This window comes from Pseudochaenichthys georgianus, unplaced genomic scaffold (assembly GCF_902827115.2).
Source record: "Pseudochaenichthys georgianus unplaced genomic scaffold, fPseGeo1.2 scaffold_499_arrow_ctg1, whole genome shotgun sequence".
NCBI lineage: Eukaryota > Metazoa > Chordata > Actinopteri > Perciformes > Channichthyidae > Pseudochaenichthys > Pseudochaenichthys georgianus.
In genome coordinates, this window is record NW_027263060.1 from 142,524 (window position 1) to 165,238 (window position 22,715).

The 22,715-nt window shown below is 47.5% G+C and overlaps 1 protein-coding gene across 2 annotated transcripts in view; it reads right to left on the reverse strand.

Annotated features, from left to right (window-relative positions):
* LOC117442892 (uncharacterized) overlaps nucleotides 1–22,715 on the reverse strand; it is a 91,904-nt gene that overhangs the window by 46,984 nt on the left and 22,205 nt on the right. The gene's annotated exons all lie outside the window — the stretch shown is intronic.

The window sequence follows — 22,715 nt, forward strand, 5'->3', positions numbered from 1 at the left end:
CGAGCATTGCAATTGCGGTCAACAGAAAATTAAGACCGCGAGCGGAGTGCATTTTCGCGAGCGGAGCACATTTTCTCATCCGCCTCACGGAGCGTGGAAAGTGAGGGGCAGGGCTGCCTCTCTTCCGTCGGCGTGGATAGGAGGTTTACCTGTGCTGTTGTGGGGAGGTTTTTCCCGGGAAGTCACGGAGCGGCTGCACGTTGTTGCTTGGGCCCCCTTTTTCCACCTGCCCAGTTGTGCTGTGGCGGGGACCTGCTTCCACTTGTCGTGTGCTGCTGTCCTGGCGAGATTTTGCCCCGGGGGGCGTAACGGAGAGACCGGAGTGGCTTCGTGTTCGGGCTGAGGCCTGCTTTACACCTGCTGTAGTTGAGGCCTGTATCCACCTGCTCCACCTGTTGTGCTCTACGGTGCCGAGGACGTTTTACCACGGGGATATCGCGGAGAGACCGGATTGCCTCTACGCCTCGAGCTGGTCCTGCTTCGCCTATCCTGCTGTACTGAGGAGGTTCTGCACCGGGGATATCGCGAGGAGAACGGAGCGCCTCCACATTTCGGGCCTGCTTGCATGCCTATCCGGATGCTGTGCTGGTCTGGGAAAATGGCCCATATCGTGATTCTGCTGTGCCTGTTAACTGTTTTGGACTATGAGAAGATCTCTAGTCATTCTGAGAAGACTACTGGATTCAGGTCTGTTCTGCCACCCGCAGTGGGCATCCCCTGCAAAGGTTCGGATGTGTTGCTCAAACAATTACCGGTTGCCTTGTCACAGTCAATCTGCTCGACAAAATATGTTTGTCTTTTTTATTTTCCTGCGTTGATGGTTCTTCAGGACTGCTTCTTAAGCTCTAATCACACTCTCGCAGACTTTTCGGGTGTTTCTAAATTAGATGACAATGTATGTGTGTCATTTAAGAGGAAAAGATGCCTGTTTTTGTTGTTGTTATTACTGTCAGGAAATGTACAACCTAACCCTGGTCCGCCCATTAGTAATAGTCAGATCGCTACTCCTGCTGATTTTAAAGCTAGGTCTGGGTTGGGTTTCATCCACTTGAATGTGCGCAGTCTGTTAGGTAAACTAGATTTTGTCCGTATCTGGGCAAAATCGACTGACGCTGACGTCATTGTCTTATCTGAAACATGGCTAAATAAGTCTATTTTGGCCTCTGACATTGCCTTAAATGGTTTTAATGTGTATCGTACCGACCGGCCTAATAAAGGTGGTGGCGTTGCAATTTATGTTAAGAATAAGTTCAGTGTAACCACATTAGTTTCCAAATCGATCAGTAAGCAATTTGAATTTTTAGCCTTAATTATAGAAGTGGCAAAGGGTCAACAGGTCATGGTAGTGAGTTGTTACAGACCCCCCTCAGCTGTCAAAGACTCCTTGTCTTCACTAGCAAATCTTTTATCACAACTAGACTACAAGGAAATAGTACTACTTGGAGATTTTAACTGGGACTGGTTAACTGCAGTGTCAGAGGATTTTAAAAACCTTTGTATCTCATTGAATGTTACTCAGATTGTGGACAGTCCTACTCGCCCAAATATTAAGTCCCCTAATAAATCCTCCCTAATTGATCTCATTTTAACTAATGTTCCCCATAAATATTCATCTGTGGGAGTATTTGCAAATGATCTGAGCGATCACTGTGTTGTAGCCACAATTAGGGACACTAAGTTCCAAAAGGTTAAACCTCGCATTATCATCAAGAGAGACATAAAACATTTTGTGGAGCAGGGTTTTGTGCATGATCTGTTTGATTTTGATTGGGGTAAAATCAATCTGTGTGCTGATGTGGAAACCGCATGGTCTTATTTCTATCTTGGTTTTATGGAGATCATTGATAGACATGCCACCCCTGCGTAAATTTAGAGTAAAGGGACGAGACAATCCTTGGTTTTCTGCTGAGCTGTCTAGTCTCCTTCATGAGAGAAACGTCGGGTTAAGTAGTGTAACCCTTGTAATATTAGCACAGGCGGAGCCCTCTACTGGACTCTATGGGTACTCTCTTACCCCGCAAGCATTCTCCCACTGAGAATTCTATAGACGTAGCCGGCCCTGGGCGGGCCTACCTGAATGCGCGCGCATCACACCGTATAAAAGGAGGCCTCGCCTCCTGACTATCATCCTACACCTCTCTTCAGCGAGCGGAATAGGACAGACAGTGCCCCGAGTAGAGGTCTCCGCCTGTGCTAATATAACAACGGTTACACTACGTAACCCGACGTTATATTTCTCACAGGCTCCGCCCTCTACTGGACTCTATGGGTACAGTGGGTGGAGCCGCGATGTATACGCGCACTGTCGTCCAACAATATTCCACCCTACTGCCCCTGACCGGCTATTATGGTCAGCAGCTGCTGCCCCACCTTCAACTTTAATCCGGTTGTAACCGAGGAGAAATCTGGGCTGTGGCTGACAGAGCACACCCTGCTGCGCTTACCTCGCAAAAAGTGTGCTCAAAAAACAGTGCCGGGGGACCCCCCCCACCCTGGATGGGGAGAGCCCCCTCGGCCCCGAAAGGGCTTACTACACACCTGAATCCCTAAGGATAACAGGGAGAGCACCAGAGCCCCTGCCCCACACTCAAACACTGACCCCGTGCCGAGTGTGTGGACTAAAGTGTGGAGGGCTCCCCCCCCTCCTGCTCTCGGCAGGAGGAGAGCAGCCCTCCAGCCCTGTAAGGGCCCAATGCGCCACCCCCGTCAGATGCCAACTGACCCACAACCCCCCTCCCCCCTACCAGTCCTGTGTTGCCCCCGCAAGTACAGACGAGGAGAAAGAGCCCGACATGTCCAAGAGATAAAACCTTATGAAGAGGCCTGGCGTCGACCAAGACGCCGCTGTGCATATATCCTCCACACTCACACCGTTGAATAAGGCTGTTGACACAGCCACAGCCCGTGTGGAGTGTGCACGAACCCCCGTGGGGCAGGCTCTCCCTGCCTGTCCGTAGGCATGTGCAATGCACTCGCAGAGCCAGCCTGCCAGGCGTTTCTTGGACAGAGCTTTCCCGATCACCCCGCCCCCGAAGCACACGAACAGCTGTTCGGTGCGTCTAAGGGCAGCCGTGCGCTCTACATAATATGCTAGCGCACGCACCGGGCAGAGGAGGTGCAGTTTAGCTTCCCTGGTCCCACCATGGGGGGGAAGACTAAAACCCCCTAACTGAATAGCCCTTGACCTGAACGCACTCCTTAGGCTCTTGGGCACAAAGGAGGGGTTCGGTCTGAGTGTCGCGCCGCTCCGGTCACCCCGAATCTGTAAACAGCTCGGGTGCACCGGCAGAGCAGTTAACTCGGACACTCTTTTGGCTGACGTTAAGGCAAGAAGCAAAGCTGTCTTCCACGACAGTGCTTTTAGGGAGGAGAGCTCCAGAGGCTCAAATGGTCCCGAGGCCAGAGCCTCGAGCACTAGGGGCAGGTCCCACTGTGGGGTGGAGGCGTGCACTACTGGGCGCAGCCTCCTGACCCCCTGTAAAAACCGCGACTAAAGGCTGACCTGCCGCAAAATCCCTCATGGCAGGCCGAGATGGCTGCTGCATACACCTTCACTGTTGAATGCGCAAGCCCTCTGTCCACCAGTAACTGTAAGAAGGATAAAATAGAGCCTAACTCACAAGATAGGGGCTCTATTCTCCGCTCCTCACACCATCACTGGAATCCTAGCCACTTTGGCCTGTAACAGGCTGTGGTGGATCCAGCTCTAGCTGCCTGGATAGACTGAATAACACTATCAGACAATCCACCCTGTCTCAACCTGTCCCTCCCAGGAGCCAAACCTGGAGAGGACGGCCGAGAGTGGGTAACGCCCCGATTGCACCTGCCTCTTGAGACATCGCCCCCCAGAACTGGGGAACCACCCAGGGCTGGCCCACCTTCATCTGTGTCATCTCTGAGTACCACGGCGCCCCAACGCGATCCGGAGCCACTAGGATGACTGACAGACGTTCTCGCCTCACTCTCCTCAGGAGGGGGAGAATGAGACGCAGCGGTGGAAAAGCGTATAGCAGCTTCCTTGGCCATGGCTCGTGTGCAAACGCGTCCACCCCCAAGGGTGGGTCGTCGCTCCGAGCCACGGAGAACCACAGGGCACAGTGGCTGTTTCGCCGGCTGGCGAACAGATCCACTTCCGCTCTCCCGAACTGGGCCCAGATCTGCTTCACCACCTTCGGGTGAAGCACCCACTCGCCTGGCAGGGGGCCGCCCCTCGACATGAGGTCGGCCCCTCTGTTCTCCAGTCCCGGGATATGGAGGGCTCTCAGAGATAACACCACCTCTGAAGCCCATAACCACAGTTCCTCCGCTGTGGTCAACAAGGCAGCGGATCGAACTCCGCCCTGCTTGTTGATATAAGCCACTGTGGTGCTGTTGTCGCTCCTGACCATTACATGTTCCCCCTGAATTAGGGGCCTGAAATGCCGGAGGACTAACACTACCGCCCGTAGCTCTAGGAGGTTGCTGTGTCGAGACTCTGTTAGAGCCCAGCGCCCACCTATAGCCCTCTTCAGGCAGGTCCCTCCCCATCCTGCTCCGGATCCATCCGTGAACACTGTGATGTAGGAGGTCACCCGTCCCAGTGGAGACCCCCTCCGGAGGTGATCCGGGGACCCCCAAAACCGGAGGTTGCCCCTCACTGAAGGGGGTATGGTCACCAGCCGCCACTTGTGCCTCTTGGGATCCAAGCGTAGGCTGGAGAACCACCTCTGCAGACGGCGCATATGTAGTAACCCTAACGGGACCATCATGTGAGCAGCCGCCATGAGACCCAGCATCTGCATGACAGTAAAAGCTGTCACTGTTGCCCCCTGTCGCAGTCTGCGTACCCCCTGAAGAAGGGACGCACGTCTGCTCTCTGACAGGGTGGCGCGCAACGTGCCTGCATCGAGCACCACACCCAAATACAACGCCCGTTGGTGAGGTATGGGGGTGCTCTTTTTCCAATTGATCACGAAGCCTAATCTGGTTAGGTGTGTGATCAATTGTGCTGTGCAAAACATTGCCTGTTCCCGTGACCCAGCCATGACTATGAGGTCGTCTATATAAAATAAAACTCTCATGCCGTGTGCGCGCAGCGGTTGAAGCGCTGTGGCCACACATTTGCTGAATGTGCGTGGGGATAGGGAATAGCCGAACGGCAGTCTGTTGTACTCGTAAGCTATTCCCTGGAAGGCAAAACGCAGATACTTTCTGTGCTTTGGAGCAATTTCTACATGAAAGTACGCGTCATATATATATGTATATATATATATATGTATATATATGTGTATGTATATATATATACATGTGTGTATATGTATATGTATATATATATATATAAATATATAAAAGAGTGCAGAAGCCTTTTTCGGCTCACTCAGTCCTGATGCATGGCAGCGAAGGCATCTCTCCTGCTTACTCGTCTCTGTTATCCTCCTGAATGCTGAAAGCACAAACGCACAGCTACATGTTACAATGATGAAGAATTAGAATGAAGAATACTGAAAGCGCACAGCTACATGCTACTATGATGAAGAATCCTGAATGCTGAAAACTCACACGCACGGCTACATGTTCTTATAATACACACTGCTTGGATTTGATCACCTAGCAGGGCTACTATTAGGATATTCCTTGTCCTCGCGTCCAGGAGAGAAACTTAAAATAAGGAGGTTCAAATGCGTACTTTAATTAAGTGGCACGGTAATAAAACAAACAGAAGGTAGTTGGGGGGAGAGAAGCTGCAGCTTCCTCTCGCAGTCCGGGCCATGGAGAAGTGCCCGACACACATTCGTTCTTCCCGCCTGCCTGCATCCCCCTTTTCTGTGACGTAATCTAACCCTCCTTTCACCAATGTCTGATATCGCACATAACAGAGGATTTCGACATTTACATTCATTGCTTACTTCCACACACCTTTTCTCCTCCTCATTTCTTTCATGACTTTTTATTCAATACATTTTAACGGCTGTAATCGTGTTTTCCGTAAAACCTGAAGTCAAGCTACTGTTGGTATTTCGGTGATCCCTTCCGGAATAGCTTTTCAAAATAAACTTTAACCACAGGCGAAAGCTAACCGGAAGTATTTTCACAATAAAACAGTTACAAAATTACTGACTCCTGGGTTTACTACTGAAGATGTGTATTATAATTGTTATATATGAGTGGTAGTAAAAACACTACTATGATAGATATCACTCAATGTAATAACATTTTTCTTGGAGCCTAAGGTGAGAGTTGGCCTGCCTCGGTGGTGAGCAAGGTTGGCCCGAGCACTCAAACTTACAGCCGGTCCCGGGCAGTAGGATCCAAGCCTCTTATTCCCTAACGAGTTAATGAGGCCCTGGGTGAAAAGAGACATCCTTCTGTTGCCTCGAAATAGAATGCAATACATAATATGTGCATTAAGCAATATTTAAACATTGCATTATTTACCATCCTGTGATCTCTAAAAATGAGGACATCCAGCAGGCCCCAAGATCAAAATATGAATGTAAGAACCAAGTGTATCAGAGTTAGACACCTAAAACATACAACATGACTTAGCAGAACTATAAACAAATGACCATAATACTACTTTAAATAATTTAAAACCTTTATTTTAATACAAAAATGTTTACAATATGTACATGATTGCAAACTTGTGCAGAGAATGGGGTGCTGGAGTGTGTGGGGAGAGGGAACACCTTTCTCTTGACTGCAGCTCAACGACTATTATTTTTTTCTCTGTCAGTTTGGGGCTCATTATGACACACAAAATAAAAAACAATTTTTAATCAACTTGTCACATTGGGATTCATACATTATCATATTGTGCTAGAGATTTTGATTACCTTTTTTGTCCTGGGTGGCTCCTTCTCCTCTTCCTCCCTCAACATTAATCTTTTCCTTCTTCTTCTTCTCTCTCCACCCTGTTCTTCTCTTCCTCTTCAGCCTTCTGTTGGATAATAAAAGAGAACATAGTTATATATATCTATATATCACATACATTGTCAAAAACTGGCATACTAATGAGTAATCATACATAAATCACACTGATGCAGAGTCCTCTTTGAAGTCGTCTCCTGTGACGTTTGCGGGCCTGTTTGATGGTGAGGTCCATGGCGTAATGTTTGTCTGATGTAGCCGTGTCATGGCACATGAACCTGGCCATGTTGTGTCGCTCCTCTGAGTCCGAGTGCAGTGCATAGGAAAATAATACATGCCCAAGGCGTTCTAAACAGTTAATCGTCTCTGTCTCTACTATTTCTTTCCGAGTGCAACGATGAGGAAGCTGCCATCCTTAACCAGTGTGCCTTGCTCGTGATTTACCAGTGTTTGTGCTGCCACGCACACAATGTTTCAAAAGTGGTTTCTATGTTGCCCTTTATTTGTGTGCGTCTTTACGCAATGCTGTTGGTCTTGCTGTTTGATATATATTGTGCCGCAGGCCCGCAGCACATGACGGTTTTGTGTGCCCTCAACCGTGCAACACTAGTACCCAGTGATCTGTCACACCACGGGCACGAGGCATGGCATTTCGGTACCGGGAAGTGAAATAGCACATTCTGAATGACCAATTTGAATTCAAAACAGTCGAGGGGACCTTTGAAACTCATATACCCACGTTTAGCATGCTATTTTCGGGTTTAAATGTTATCTTATCACCATGGATGTGTCTGTCTGCTGTCCGGGGGGGTCATGCAGAGGCATTTTCAGGCTTTTTTAAAATTAAAACATCTCCCCCGACTTTAAACGGTAACATTACCCATGTTTATAACACTTTCTGCGTGTACAAATGGTGTGTGTCAGCCCTGGTTGTATTTGTACCGAATTAAAACAGTTTTCCTGACTTTAAACAGTAACAATACCCTTGTTTTGAACACTTTTCCTGCGTTAGTCATTTCTCTTTGAGGGAATGGTCTAAGGACCCCAATTTTGGGCCAGTTTTTATCCTGCAGCCGTTGTCTACACGTGTATCACAACGGCTTATTTTTAGTGTGCCGTGGCAAAAGCGGTTAGGCTGGATTTATTTCTGTCCATTTCACATGCGGCCGTTGCAGTGCATTTGGACATTGTGTCCATAAGGCGACACGGACCCCCTTATGCATGACAGGGATCTCTGCCCGCCTAACGAGTGCCTGTTTCACACACTTTTTCTTCTTTATCCCCGGTTCCATGAATTCCTTCTACCGGGGACACTTCCCTGTACCGAGTGTCCACAGACGGCCCGTTTATCCACAAATTGGAACAATGCTCCGGAGGAAACGGCCGAGAGATGACAGGGATCTCTGCCTGCCTAACTAGTGCCTAAATGGGACACTTTTCGCACGATGATTGCAGGAAACTGGAGAGATTTGACATGGGGTCTCTCCAGTTAGCTGAGTACTTTCTTCTGGAGTCTTTTCACTTGTCCTTCTTTGTCCCCCCGGTTCTATGCATTCTACTGGGGACACTTCCCGGTACCGAAATGCCATGCCTCGTGCCCGTGGTGTGACTGATCACTGGGTACTAGTGTTGCACGGTTGAGGGCACACAAAACCGTCATGTGCTGCGGGATCCGGGGGGGAGATTCTCCTCCCACAGAGCCCATCCTGCAGCATTTCAGAAACTCTAGTTGTGTTTAAAGAATATTCCCTTGTTCACAAAGATATATACAAAGGTTTAATTTTCTCATATTTCCAGCTCCTGGTTACACAGTGGCTTATTATTAATACAAAGTAATTAAACCCACACATATACTATTCAAGATATGTAGACTTCCCTGAAACATGACATGCTAGAGATCTTAAGCAGAATATACTCTCATCCACCTAGCCCCCTGTCCTGCATACCTACACCTCCCCCACAGAGAAATAAAACCCTGTTTACTCCAACCAGCCCAGAAGTTTATGGCCATTTTAGTCCTCACATTTATGAAAGGATAAAACCGAGAAATCAATATAAAACACAAACACAGGTATTGTTTTGAGCAGTAATCCCATCTAGCTTCTGCTAGACACACTTCTTCCCCAAACATCTTTAACGAACACACATCTTTATCATTAACAGAAGTCGATTGTTCTTCTTAGCTTAAGGGCTTCTGTGAACTTCCTTTCACCTCGAAGTCCGCTTTACTGGACTGAATACATTTATTGATAATTCAGAAGGACTATTGTCTCTCTTAACTGTGTGACTCAATTCTCAAGGCTTTTTATGGGTCTGCCTGTCATGCATCATTAACTACAAGAATGTAACTGCATTAAATCTGAGGAAAATCCCCCCCTGGCTTCCCCTGTCACTTGCCCAGAGTATTGATAATTAATAGAGAAACTCAAGGGGCCTCCTTCAATATCTAGAAATTGCAACAAGACTTTCTGCCATTTCAAATGTAACACACTTCTTAAATATCAGATGATAATAATCTTCAAGGTGTGGGAGGAGCTTATTCGTCTGAGTTTCTTGAAGCTACCGTATGTTCCCGTAAGCAGGTAAATTTCCATGTATTTTCTTAATCCTATGTTTGACCTTTGTAATAACCCCAATAAAATGTTCATTACAAATTGTTATGTTGTCTCCTTATTTATTTACAATTCAATTGTTCTCTTAATTAATTTCAAGTGGGCCGCCATGTTAGTTTCAAGGCATGAGGAGGAGTAAGCACGTGGGCGTCCGTGAGACTGACCGTTGAGCGGCCCGACCAAGCAAGGAGGCAGAGAGTTCAAACATAACCCGGTGTGGGCATTTATTACTCCTTGAGGTACATGACACAGCCTCAATCTTACTGTTTCATGTGAACACAGTCACCAGCAACAAGGATCTCACACACACTACCTGTCCACTGACAGGGAAACCAGAGCCTAAATACACACACACTAATCAGGCAAATAACACAGGTGAGGGGGGAGGAGACAACACAGGGCACCAGGTGAATCCAATCACCAGCCACAGACAAAACAGGAGGGGAAACACTTTCAAACTAAACCACATGTGCAATATTACAAGGCCCGAAGCCGTCAGTCCACAGTGACAAAGTTACCTTTGTCACAGCGTCCATTTTAGGTTACAACCTGCAAAGGGTTTGACGGTTAGGATTAGAATAATAGTGAGGAGGAGACAGTATCAGGCAGTGAATTATAAGGGGCTGCCAGAGAATGAACCTGCCACAGAAATGAGAACATGGGGCACTCGCTGAGTCAGGGAAGAAAGGGTTTGAATCCTGCTGCCAAGACGGCTACAGGACTGAATGCACTGGCCATCCTTGCTCTCCACCGAGGCAGATCCAATTCCCACCTTAGACCCCAAGAAAAATTAAATGACGTTGAGTGATAGCTACCATAGTAGTGTTTTCACTATCACTCACATATAACAATTATAATACACATCTTCAGTAGTAAACCCATGAGTCTTTGATTATTTCGGCTTATTATAACTAAATCTCACCCCAGGATAGCCGTGAAAGGTGATCATTACATTACATTACATTGCATTGTATTTAGCTGACGCTTTTATCCAAAGCGACTTACAATAAGTACATTCGACCAGGAAGACACAACCTTGAAGAAAACAGAATCATATAAGAACATCAAGTTTCAAAGAGCCAATCGTTTCAAGTGCTACTCAACTGGCTTTAGATAAGCCAGTCCTTTATTAGTATATAAGTGCTCTGTTAGCAGTTCTTTGTTAGTCATTCTATCGCTCGAAGTGGAGTCGAAAGAGATGAGTTTTCAGTCTGCGCCGGAAGGTGTGTAAGCTTTCTGCGGTCCTGATTTCAATGGGGAGCTCATTCCACCATTTTGGAGCCAGGATAGCAAATCCACGTGTTTTTGCTGATGGGAACTTGGGTCCCCCTCGCAGCGAGGGTGCAGCGAGTCGTTTGGCTGATGCAGAGCGAAGTGCACGTGCTGGGGTGTACGGTTTAACCATGTCCTGGATGTTGGAAGGGCCAGATCCATTCGCAGCATGGTACGCAAGTACCAGTGTCTTGAAGTGGATTCTAGCAGTTACCGGAAGCCAGTGAAGGGAGTGGAGGAGCGGCGTGGTGTGGGAGAATTTTGGAAGGTTGAAGACCAGACGAGCCGCTGCATTCTGGATGAGCTGCAGAGGTCGGATGGCACATGCAGGTAGACCAGCCAGGAGGGAGTTGCAGTAGTCTAGGCGTGAGGTGACGAGAGCCTGGACCAGAACCTGCGTCGCTTTCTGGGTCAGCTGGGGACGTATCTTCCTGATGTTGTAGAGCGTGTATCTGCAGCAGCGGGTTGTAGCAGCGATGTTTGCAGTGAAGGACAGGTTGTGATCAAATCCAAGCAGTGTGTATTATAGGAACATGTAGCTGTGTGTGTGAGTTTTCATCATTCAGGAGGATATGCAGCTATACACGTGAGCAAGAGATGCATTCGCTGCGCTGCATCAGGACAGAGTGAGCCGGAAAGGGCTTCCACACGCTGTTTATATAGAGGTGTAGGAGGGGCTTATTTCCCATGTAACTGTCGTGGTTCTCAGAGATGACACAGATGAAGGTGGGCCAGCCTGGGCAATCCCCCAGTTCTGGGGGGCGATGTCTCAAGAGGCGGGTGCAATCGGGGCGTTACCCACTCTGGGCCGTCCTCTCCAGGCTTGGCTCCTGAGAGGGACAGGCTGAGACAGGGGCTGCGTCTCAGGTCGACTATTTTAATTTCCTCTGTATCACCGGAAGTTGATTTGTCTGCGCCATCTTGAGTAGCGTCTATTAGAGAAGGGGTTCCCAACCTTTATTGTGCCAAGGACCGGCAGATACATTAAAAAAAAATCGCGGACCGGTTGTCAATTTTAACTGATTTTAATATTTACTCACCACCAGCAGGTAGCAACAGAGGCTAATTGTATGTAACAGCCTGAAAAAATACTAGAACAATATGCATCCAAAACATATGAACAACGTTTAAGAAACAACCGGTGTCATTTTTTGGTTTTTCGGAAAAACGGAAAACCAAAAAACCGACGTTATTCAGTTTTTAAACCAAAACGGGAAAACAGATAAATCAACGTTTTGGTTTTGATTGTATGATTTATGGATAATCCATCGAATCCTGGGAAAACGAGGAGAAGGTGCATTATGAAGGTGGGGTGTGTGTGTGTGTGACATTTTATCATATTTTATTTATGCATTTCCATATGCATGAGTTATACAATATAATATGCCATCACTTTTCAGGCCTGGAAGAGGAGGAGGTGGAGGAGGAAGAGGAGGAAGAGGAGGGAGAAGGCCAGGTTATCAAACTGAAGGCAGAGGTGGCCAACTTAAACAAATGTGGGGGTAGAGGCCGTGGACTCAGCCTTTTTCCCTCGGTGCACCGTACAAGTTAGACGGCTAATATGGCCCCCGGGCCCCCGCTAATCATGTTTTTATCATGTTATTATTATGTTTATTATGCATATTGTGTATACTGTTTTTGTAAAAATCATGTGATAATTAAATAAATAAAAAAAACTTTTAATAACGTTTAAGGTTCCCAGGGGTTGATACAGTGCCAGGTATCAGACTATTTAAACAAAGTTTACCCAGGATTCAGACACCTTCCCTGGCTTGTAAAATGCGGTGATGCGCCCTGGAGGTATCAGACTATTTACACAAAGTTTACCCAGGATTCAGACACCTTCCCTGGCTTGTAAAATGCGGTTATGCGCCCTGGAGGTATCAGACTATTTTAAACAACTTTTCCCCACCTTTGAAACACTTATTCCTGGGTTTTAGCCTGTCATTTTTGCAAGATATCATTTAACATTGAAGCTCTCCTGGAAATTGACATTCTGTCCATCTCCAGGAGAGCTTCAATGTTAAATGATATCTTGCAAAATGACAGGCTAAAAATCTCTTCCAAACGTTTAAAAACTCTTTCCCCGACAATTTAAACATTATGTCTGGCTTGTAAAGTGCAGTGGTCGTATCAGACTATTTAAAGGGTTACCAGGGCGATGAGAACATCCTCCACAGGAGGGTGGGTGGCAGGGTGGGATTTTCACGACGGCCATGGCCGTCGTAGCCCCTCGGTCTGGCCGTTATGCCCCACAAATAATTGTATGTCCTACGGCCACCATGGCGTTTGGGCCCCTCACACTGTTAAAAGTTGCTTTAAAAGCGTCAGAACAGTGGTTTCTGAACTGCATTATGCTGCGTTCACAACGGACGCAATGCGGATATTCTCATCGCTCTAACCCAGGGGTGGGGAACCTTTTTCCTCTCAAGGGCCATTTCAATTTTTTCAACATCCTCCGAGGGCCATACAAATGATTGACCTCTGCTTAAAAATCACAGCCCATTCATTTGGCATTTCTTTCATGCTGTGCAAAGAAAAAGCAACTTCTTAGTCCAGATATCTTGCCATGACTCGCGCATGCATGCACGTGCACGGTGTGGCATGACTACCAAACAGAAAGATATGGACACAAGATGTGTGCAAATGTATTTAGTTTCCTATCCATATGGACATTATTTAAGTGGGAGGGACCTAATCCCCTCTAGGGGGGTCCGGGGGGCATGCTCCCCCGGGAAGGTTTTTTTTTAAATATTGAAGTTAAAAGCATCAATTTGGTGCACTTTGAGAGAAAAATGAAGAGATCTATGGAAAAATCTCTCAACACCCATATGAAACAGAACTGTGAGCAGATTTACTTTTTCTTTATGGATATTTTACAAATCACTCTCCTTTCAAACTGTATTCTTGTTTATTAATAACAGCTTTTGTTTACTGTCATATAGTATTTTATAGCCTACCTGTTTACTTTATTCTCCTGTTTTTTGATAACTATAATGATCATATAAAGATGTGCCTTTACCTCACTGGTTGGAGAAAAAGCTTCTTATATTCGTTAGCATAGCTAGCTAACCAGATGCTAATAACAACAAAGTTATTGACTGTATGATCAGTATGACAGATGAACAGATCGCCACTGGGCTTACAACTAAAGACACAGCCACGCAAAAACTGCAGCATGTGTACGGATTTATGGATACTGCAATTTTTGAAGTCCCGTAGCGGCGTTCTGGTGCTCTTCGTCAGAACTGCACCCCTGTCAGACGAGACATATACCACGTGATGACACGTTAGGCTCGTGTTGTGTTCAAGGACCATGACCGTTGCCAGGAAAAACAGGCACTCGCTTGTTTAATTATTTTGCGGTCTAGATTTCTTTAACTGTTTGCGTGTGTTTATAAATTACCTCGAGGGCCATACCAAATGGTCTCGCGGGCCGTATACGGCCCGGGGGCCGGAGGTTCCCCACCCCTGCTCTAACCGCTGGAGTTTCACCGCGGCTGTCAGCTGTGTTTACTCCTGTCATTCAAACAGGACGCGCTGGAGAGGGGGCGGGGCTTATATCCATGTAAATACTGTGGTGGAAACCAACTACGACCAAATTAACCTATGTTACCGTGATTTAATTGTAATACACGTTTCAAAATGATGCCGAAGTAACTAAATACTGATAACGGTTAGTAAAAACCATGCTTTAATGCTTTGACAAGTGTGCAGACAAGACGGCATGCAACAACCTTTTAAAATGTGCGTTTTGTGAATGGAGATTGGATCGATCAGGCTAAACCAGGGGTCAGCAACCTTTTTGACCAAAAGAGCCATTTTGCTCCTTTTTCCAAAAAATGTTTTGTCTGGAGCCGCAAAACATATTAGTTTTTTATTGTTATATCAGACAAAATCTACAGTATTTTTGCATTCATTAGGCTATTTATTACATGATATAAAACTGTTAACCTCTAATAAGAAACAAAGAACTCTTATAAGGAGAATTAAAAATAATCAATCAATCAATCAATGTTTATTTATATAGCCCAATATCACAAATGTTACATTTGTCTCAGTGGTCTTCACAGTGTGTACAGAATATCAGTATGACAATACGACACCCTCTGTCCTTAGACCCTCACATCGTACAAGGAAAAACTTCCAAAGAAAACCCAGTTTAAAGGGAAAAATGGGAGAAACCTCAGGGAGAGCAACAGAGGAGGGATCCCTCTCCCAGGACGGACAGACGTGCAATAGATGCCGTGTGTAAATTGAAAAGATAATACATTTGCAACATAGGTAGTCCAAATGTTTGGAAATGCATGTGTGTATAATAGGAAGATGAATCCACGAGGATATCCATCCAGGACCTATGATCCAGGACCACAGCCACGACTCAAGATCCAGCGCTCGCGATCCAGGACACAGGACCGCAGGATCATCCATGACTCCGGATCCCAGCGTATATAGACACCAAAAAGAAAGACATTTGGGGAAGCTGGGTTAATCGGAACATGAGAGTACACAGGTATAGACAGAGAGAAGGAAGAAGTAAGATGTCCCCCGACAAACTACGCCTATATCAGCAAAACTAGGGGCTGAATCTAATCAGCCCTAACTATAAGCTTTATCAAAAAGGAAGGTCTTAAGCGCACTCTTAAAAACGGATAGGGTGTCTGCTGCCCGAACACAAACTGGAAGCTGATTCCACAAATGTGGAGCTTGATAAGAAAAGGCTCTGGCTCCCAGTGTACTTTTAAAGATTCTAGGAACAACCAACAACCCTGCATTCTTGGAACGCAATGCCCTAGTAGGACAGTAGGGTATAATGAGTTCTTTAAGGTAAGATGGCGCCTGCCCATTAAGGGCTTTGTAGGCGAGAAGAAGAATTTTAAATTCTATCCTGTGTTCTATAGGGAGCCAGTGTAAGGCAGCCAGAACAGGAGTAATGTGGTCCCTTCTCCTAACATACCCTAGGGACCAGAGGGTACAATGGTTGGACATTTACTACCGGCCGCGGTATGCCTAGTGTACAGGGTCCATATAACCGACTTAATGCATAGCGGGAAGTCGGTTATATAGACATCAACAGAATAAGTGTTTAACGGTGATTTAAACTAGTTTATGCGGGGAAAAGAGTGCTCAAAATCGGATTCAACAGGCCATCCACACCGACTCCCATTAAAAGTGATTGAAATGTACAGGAATCTGTCCATTTCAATCACATTTGATGACCCGTCCAGGGTGACTTTCTTCCCCAGGAATTAGTGTCTGAAAGCTGGCTAACATTACTTTAAATACAGTGTGCACATGGCTTTATTACCCATGAAATAGTGTGTGAAAGCTGGGTGAGTTTGATGTGAATTTAAGGAAGATATGGCCATTTCATCCACACCTCACGACTCCCATTAAAAGTGATTGAAATGTACAGGAATCTGTCCATTTCAATCACATTTGATGACCCGTCCAGGGTGACTTTCTTCCCCAGGAATTAGTGTCTGAAAGCTGGCTAACATTACTTTAAATACAGTGTGCACATGGCTTTATTACCCATGAAATAGTGTGTGAAAGCTGGGTGAGTTTGATGTGAATTTAAGGAAGATATGGCCATTTCATCCACACCTCACGACTCCCATTAAAAGTGATTGAAATGTACAGGAATCTGTCCATTTCAATCACATTTGATGACCCGTCCAGGGTGACTTTCTTCCCCAGGAATTAGTGTCTGAAAGCTGGCTAACATTACTTTAAATACAGTGTGCACATGGCTTTATTACCCATGAAATAGTGTGTGAAAGCTGGGTGAGTTTGATGTGAATTTAAGGAAGATATGGCCATTTCATCCACACCTCACGACTCCCATTAAAAGTGATTGAAATGTACAGGAATCTGTCCATTTCAATCACATTTGATGACCCGTCCAGGGTGACTTTCTTCCCCAGGAATTAGTGTCTGAAAGCTGGCTAACATTACTTTAAATACAGTGTGCACATGGCTTTATTACCCATGAAATAGTGTGTGAAAGCTGGGTGAGTTTGATGTGAATTTAGGGAGGGAGAGCAGCAGCAGCAGCAGCAGCCGCCGCAGCAGCAGCAGGCTGTGACCCTGGCGGAAATACATTGATTGTTTTAGCCAGGAATAAGTGTTTAGAAGGCGGGTAAAGTGTTCCTGCAGCTCCTCCATGACGGTAATAATGATTAGATATAATTGCCAGGGCAGAAAGCTGTTTTTAAAAGTGAAAAAAACGATTTGAAACCGTTTGAAATGACTGGCGGGTGCTGATGGAAAGCAGGCGGAAATAAATTGATTGTTTACCCAGGAAAAGGTGTTTAAAAGGCGGGTAAAGTGTCCCTGCAGCTCCTCCATGACGGTAATAATGATTAGAAATCATTTACAGGGCAGAAAGCTGTTTTTAAAAGTGAAAAAACGATTTGAAACCGTTTGAAATGACTGGCGGGTGCTGATGGAAAGCAGGCGGAAATACATGGATTGTTTTACCCAGGAGAAGGTGTTTACAAGGCGGGTAAAGTGTTCCTGCAGCCCTTTAAATACAGTGTGCACATGGCTTTATTACCCATGAAATAGTGTGTGAAAGATGGGTAACTTTGCTGTGAATTTAAGGGAGATATGGCCCTTTCAAACAGGGAGATGTACAGGCCTTTATTACCCACGAATTAGTGTCTGAAAGCTGGCTAACATTACTTTAAATACATGGTGCACATGGCTCTGTTACCCATGAAATAGTGTGTGAAAGCTGGGTGAGTTTGATGTGAATTTAAGGAAGATATGGCCATTTCATCCACACCTCACGACTCCCATTCAAAGTGATTGAAATGTACAGCACTCTGTACATTTCAATCACATTTCACGACCCGACCAGGGTGACTTTCTTCCCCACGAATTAGTGTCTGAAAGCTGGCTAACATTACTTTAAATGCATGGTGCACATGGCTCTGTTACCCATGAATTAGTGTGTGAAAGATGGGTAACTTTGCTGTGAATTTAAGGGAGATATGGCCATTGCATCCACACCTCACGACTCCCATTCAAAGTGATTGAAATGTACAGCACTCTGTACATTTCAATCACATTTCACGACCCGACCAGGGTGACTTTCTTCCCCACGAATTAGTGTCTGAAAGCTGGCTAACATTACTTTAAATGCATGGTGCACATGGCTCTGTTACCCATGAATTAGTGTGTGAAAGATGGGTAACTTTGCTGTGAATTTAAGGGAGATATGGCCCTTTCAAACAGGGAGATGTACAGGCCTTTATTACCCACGAATTAGTGTCTGAAAGCTGGCTAACATTACTTTAAATACATGGTGCACATGGCTCTGTTACCCATGAAATAGTGTGTGAAAGCTGGGTGAGTTTGATGTGAATTTAAGGAAGATATGGCCATTTCATCCACACCTCACGACTCCCATTCAAAGTGATTGAAATGTACAGCACTCTGTACATTTCAATCACATTTCACGACCTGTGTAGACTGGCTTTCTTACCCATTAGGTACACCGACAAAGGCACCTCTTCGGGGCCGCTCCAAGACCCCCAAAACACGGACTGAGGAGCTCCAGGATCCCTCCCATGTACCTCCAGAACCTCGAGCACCTTGGGTCCCCGGGCCCCCGAACTTAAGCACTCCCCCACGGACTAAACCAAGATGATCACACCCTCAAGAATCTCGTGCCCCTGGCTACACTTAAAGGGGGTCTACTTTGCGGTGCTTTGCCGTCCGCCCATCGGCACCCATAGTCGGCCTTCTTCACAGCAGCACCCAACCTCCATGGAGGATTTTGCTCGTGCCCCTGGCTACACTTAAAGGGGGTCTGCTTTGCCGTCCGCCCATCGGCACCCATAGTCGGCCTTCTTCACAGCAGCAGCACCCAACCTCCATGGAGGATTTTGCTCGTGCCCCTGGCTACACTTAAAGGGGGTCTACTTTGCGGTGCTTTGCCGTCCGCCCATCGGCACCCATAGTCGGCCTTCTTCACAGCAGCAGCACCCAACCTCCATGGAGGATTTTGCTCGTGCCCCTGGCTACACTTAAAGGGGGTCTACTTTGCGGTGCTTTGCCGTCCGCCCATCGGCACCCATAGTCGGCCTTCTTCACAGCAGCAGCACCCAACCTCCATGGAGGATTTTGCTCGTGCCCCTGGCTACACTTAAAGGGGGTCTACTTTGCGGTGCTTTGCCGTCCGCCCATCGGCACCCATAGTCGGCCTTCTTCACAGCACCACCTGCCCTGCTGGAGGTTCACACTTTAACTTTTTTTACCCTCTTCTACCTTACAAATCATCCCACACTTGAGCACTCCTCACTCGGACTAAACACCTACATGCTACCACCAGAACCAGAATATCGTGCCCCTGGGGATCTTAAAGGAAGAAAACCCATAGTGGGATTTAAAAACAGAAGACTTAGTAATTTTAACAAACTTTATTTACAGTAATATTGACAGTAATAAATACATTCAAACAGGATATAATGTATTTACAAGGGGACTGATTACAACAACACACTGCATATTTACAAGTTGATCACTGGCAACAGTGGGTGAAGTTGGGGCAGAGTATGGCACCCTCTCTTCACCCATGTCTGAGGGGTTGTGTTCGGCCAGTGACTGGTCCCTCTTCGGGACATGTCTTGGTAGGGAGTCTTGGTAGGGAGCCGGGCTGTGCTCCTCTCCAGAGTTGTCACTGTCGATGTCAATACCCGCAAAAGTGTCTTCATTTCCCGCTGCTGCTGCTGTCGATGCCGCCGCCGCTGCTTGCAGTGACTCTGTGAAGAGCAACCGAATGTCCGCAGCCTCCTTCAAAGAAGGATTATTCGCATAAAATTTGTCCGCAGTTGCAGTGTTGTGACACATGAAATCACTCACTCTTTGGCGGTTGCCTTTGTCTTGAAACCTCTTCGCATTATCGGCGTGGACTGTGCGGAGGTCGGTGAAGTTAATGGGACTGCGGAGCCCCACATCAGCCCATGCCAACCTCAGGGAGTAGGCAAGCTTCCTGAACGGGTTCTTCCCCTCTGTGTACAGAAAGTAACGGCTCTGGGTGCAGGTCAGCGTACCCTTAATTTCCAGCCACCTCTTCATCCATCCAAATTCTTCTGCGGTGAGGTACAGCTGCGCCTCCCCGAACGCGTTGACCGTCTTGTGGTTACTTACCTGTTATGACAGAGATAGAGAGTGTCAATACAATGTCAATCATGCATATAACTGCCAGAATAAATACATTGATTAATAGCACTCACATGAACCAGGTAGCCGAAGGCAGTGCCAGTTGTATCCGCCTTTCGGACCTCGGCGTTGGTCATGTTGGAGTAGACCCCCGGACGGTGGCCATAAATGCAGCTCCAATGAAGAGTCATATACCCATAGAGCAGTGTCCGGGTCGCGGTAGTCGGATTGCTGGCCATCACATCCAGGAGCTGAGGGATGCGAGTGGTGGTCGAAGTCAAGCATGTCATTAGGTCGTTGTGGCTCGGCAGACCTTCCATCTTGTCACGCTTCACTTGCATCTGGTGGATAAGTACTTTTCTCTTCAGGGACTTCAGGATGGCAACTACTTCCCGTTTGATTAAAATCATGTCGGTTTGGCTGAGCCTGCTCCCCTTGCACGGTGTGTCGGCCATGTACTTGAGAAAGTGTGATATATTCTTGATGTAGAAGTCGGAGGTCGTGACCTGAAGGCTTGACTTCATCAGGCTCCGGGACCACCCGCGTATCCTCTTGAGATCCCTCAAAAAGAGCCAGTCAGACAGGCGATTGAAACCGTGTGCCATGAAACTGAGGAACGACTTCACTCTGCTTAGTTTGGAGACTGTGTTTTCCTGGAGCCTCACTGGTGGGTCGATACCTGCATAATGCTCCCGGTATCCTTGCAGATACTCCTCTGTGAAATATAAACAGTACTTTAATGACAACACATGATGTGTTACAGAAACTGCATGTGTCACATAGCCAAAACACTTACCCATGATCCGTGGGAATGTTATGTCCCGCATTATATTTCCCCGGCCCCTGCCCCGGAACCAGGGGGAATTTATGGGAGGGGAGGTTGACGAGGCCTCGGTATGGATGGATGCAGGCTCTGAGGAGCTGGATGAATGGGTGTGAGAGCCAGTGGGGGACTTGCTGCAGGCGGGAATGGGAGACGTGCTGCAGGCGGGAATGGGAGACGTGCTGCAGGCAGGAATGGGAGACTTGCTGCAGGAGGGACCTTTCGACTTGGACAGCCTCGTTGGTGTCGACTCTGGTCGGGGTCGTTTCTTCAGAATGACCCGCTCTCGTTCCTCCCCATCGAACGCGGGCATGTCCCCGGCCCGCTGATCCATCCTCTGTCGCTTGTCCTTTATCCTCTGCTGCAACTTGCAGCGCAGGGATTTCACCTCAGCAGCATATATGTCTCGCTGAGCCCTCACTGCGTTAGCCTCCAGCCTCCATTCTTTGCAGTCCGGGTTGTCACATTCATTCACCGGGGACAAGGGTGGAGGTTGTGACAGTATATCGTCGTCTGCCACCGTGTCAACAGCCCAAGCGGTAATCATTTCTATGGTGGGGTTTGTCATTCGGAGTTCATAAAGCTCCTTCTTGGCCACTGTCATTTTCATTTGATTTTGAACCACATGTAGTTCCTCCCGGGCCAGCTCAACATGGTCTCTGGCCAAGTGGCGATCCAGCCTTGTGCCGTGGTACTCGCATCCCAGAATGGTACAGGGATGGAGCCTAATGTTGGTCCGTCCGTTGGCCAACAACAGCAGAATTTTTCTTTCATCCAAGTTACGCACACCATGGTTCCTCTGTAGGTGCTTGCTCAGGGCACGGTAGGAGCTATTGCAGATCGGACAACGGACCGCCATCCGACCTGTATTCTTGAGCATTTCGGTACCGGGAAATGTCACCAGAATCGTGGGTAAAAAAGAAGGAAGCGTGAAAAGACTCACGAAAGACGCACTCAGCTTATTTTCAAATCAGTGTTTGTTTTCATTTGCATCATGGTGCGGTGTCCCATTTAGGCACTCGTTAGGCGGGCAGAGATCCCTGTAATCTCCCCTCACGTTCCTCCAGAGTCTGATTCTCCCAAAGGATACCCGACAGTTTCGGGTACGACCCAGAGGGCGCACGGTGGACGGCCAGGGCGAGGCCGCCACACAGCGCTGGAGTCAGGGTCCCGGTGAGGCGCAGGACGGAGCACCCGGCAGTAGCCTCCAGCAGACCCCCGCGCGGTTCCCTCGTCCCTCAGAAGAGGTGGAGAGGCGGAGGGGTGGGTCTTTTCATCTGCTGGCGGGTTGCCGGGATAACAGTATCCTCCGGGAGGCATTGAACCCCTCTCAACTGCCCCCCGGAGGAGGCAGGGGAGTCAGGTACCCAGAGGGTGGACGGCCAGAACGAGGCCGCCACACCGCGCTGGAGTCAGGGTCCCGGTGAGGCGCAGGACGGAGCACCCGGCAGTAGCCTCCAGCAGACCCCCGCGCGGTTCCCTCGTCCCTCAGAAGAGGTGGAGAGGCGGAGGGGTGGGTCTTTTCATCTGCTGGCGGGTTGCCGGGATAACAGTATCCTCCGGGGAGGCATTGAACCCCTCTCAACTGCCCCCCGGAGGAGGCAGGGGAGTCAGGTACCCAGAGGGTGGACGGCCAGGGCGAGGCCGCCACAACCAGAGAACCAGAAAAAAGGGGTGAAATGGGAAAAAAGTACCCCAAATAGTGTTCCATAAGGCGGGTAGAGTCCCCTGACAACTCCCCATACCTTCTCCAGGGTGGGAAAAAGTTTAAGTCAACTTTTGGAAGAACCAGAGAAAAGGGTGAAAATGGATAAATTGTATCCGAAAATAGTGTTCCAAAAAGGCAGGTAGAGTCCCCTGACAACTCCCCATACCTTTCTCCAGGGTGGGAAAAAGTTTAAGTCAACTTTTGGAAGAACCAGAGAAAAGGGTGAAAATGGATAAATTGTATCCCAAAATAGTGTTCCAAAAGGCGGGTAGAGTCCCCTGAC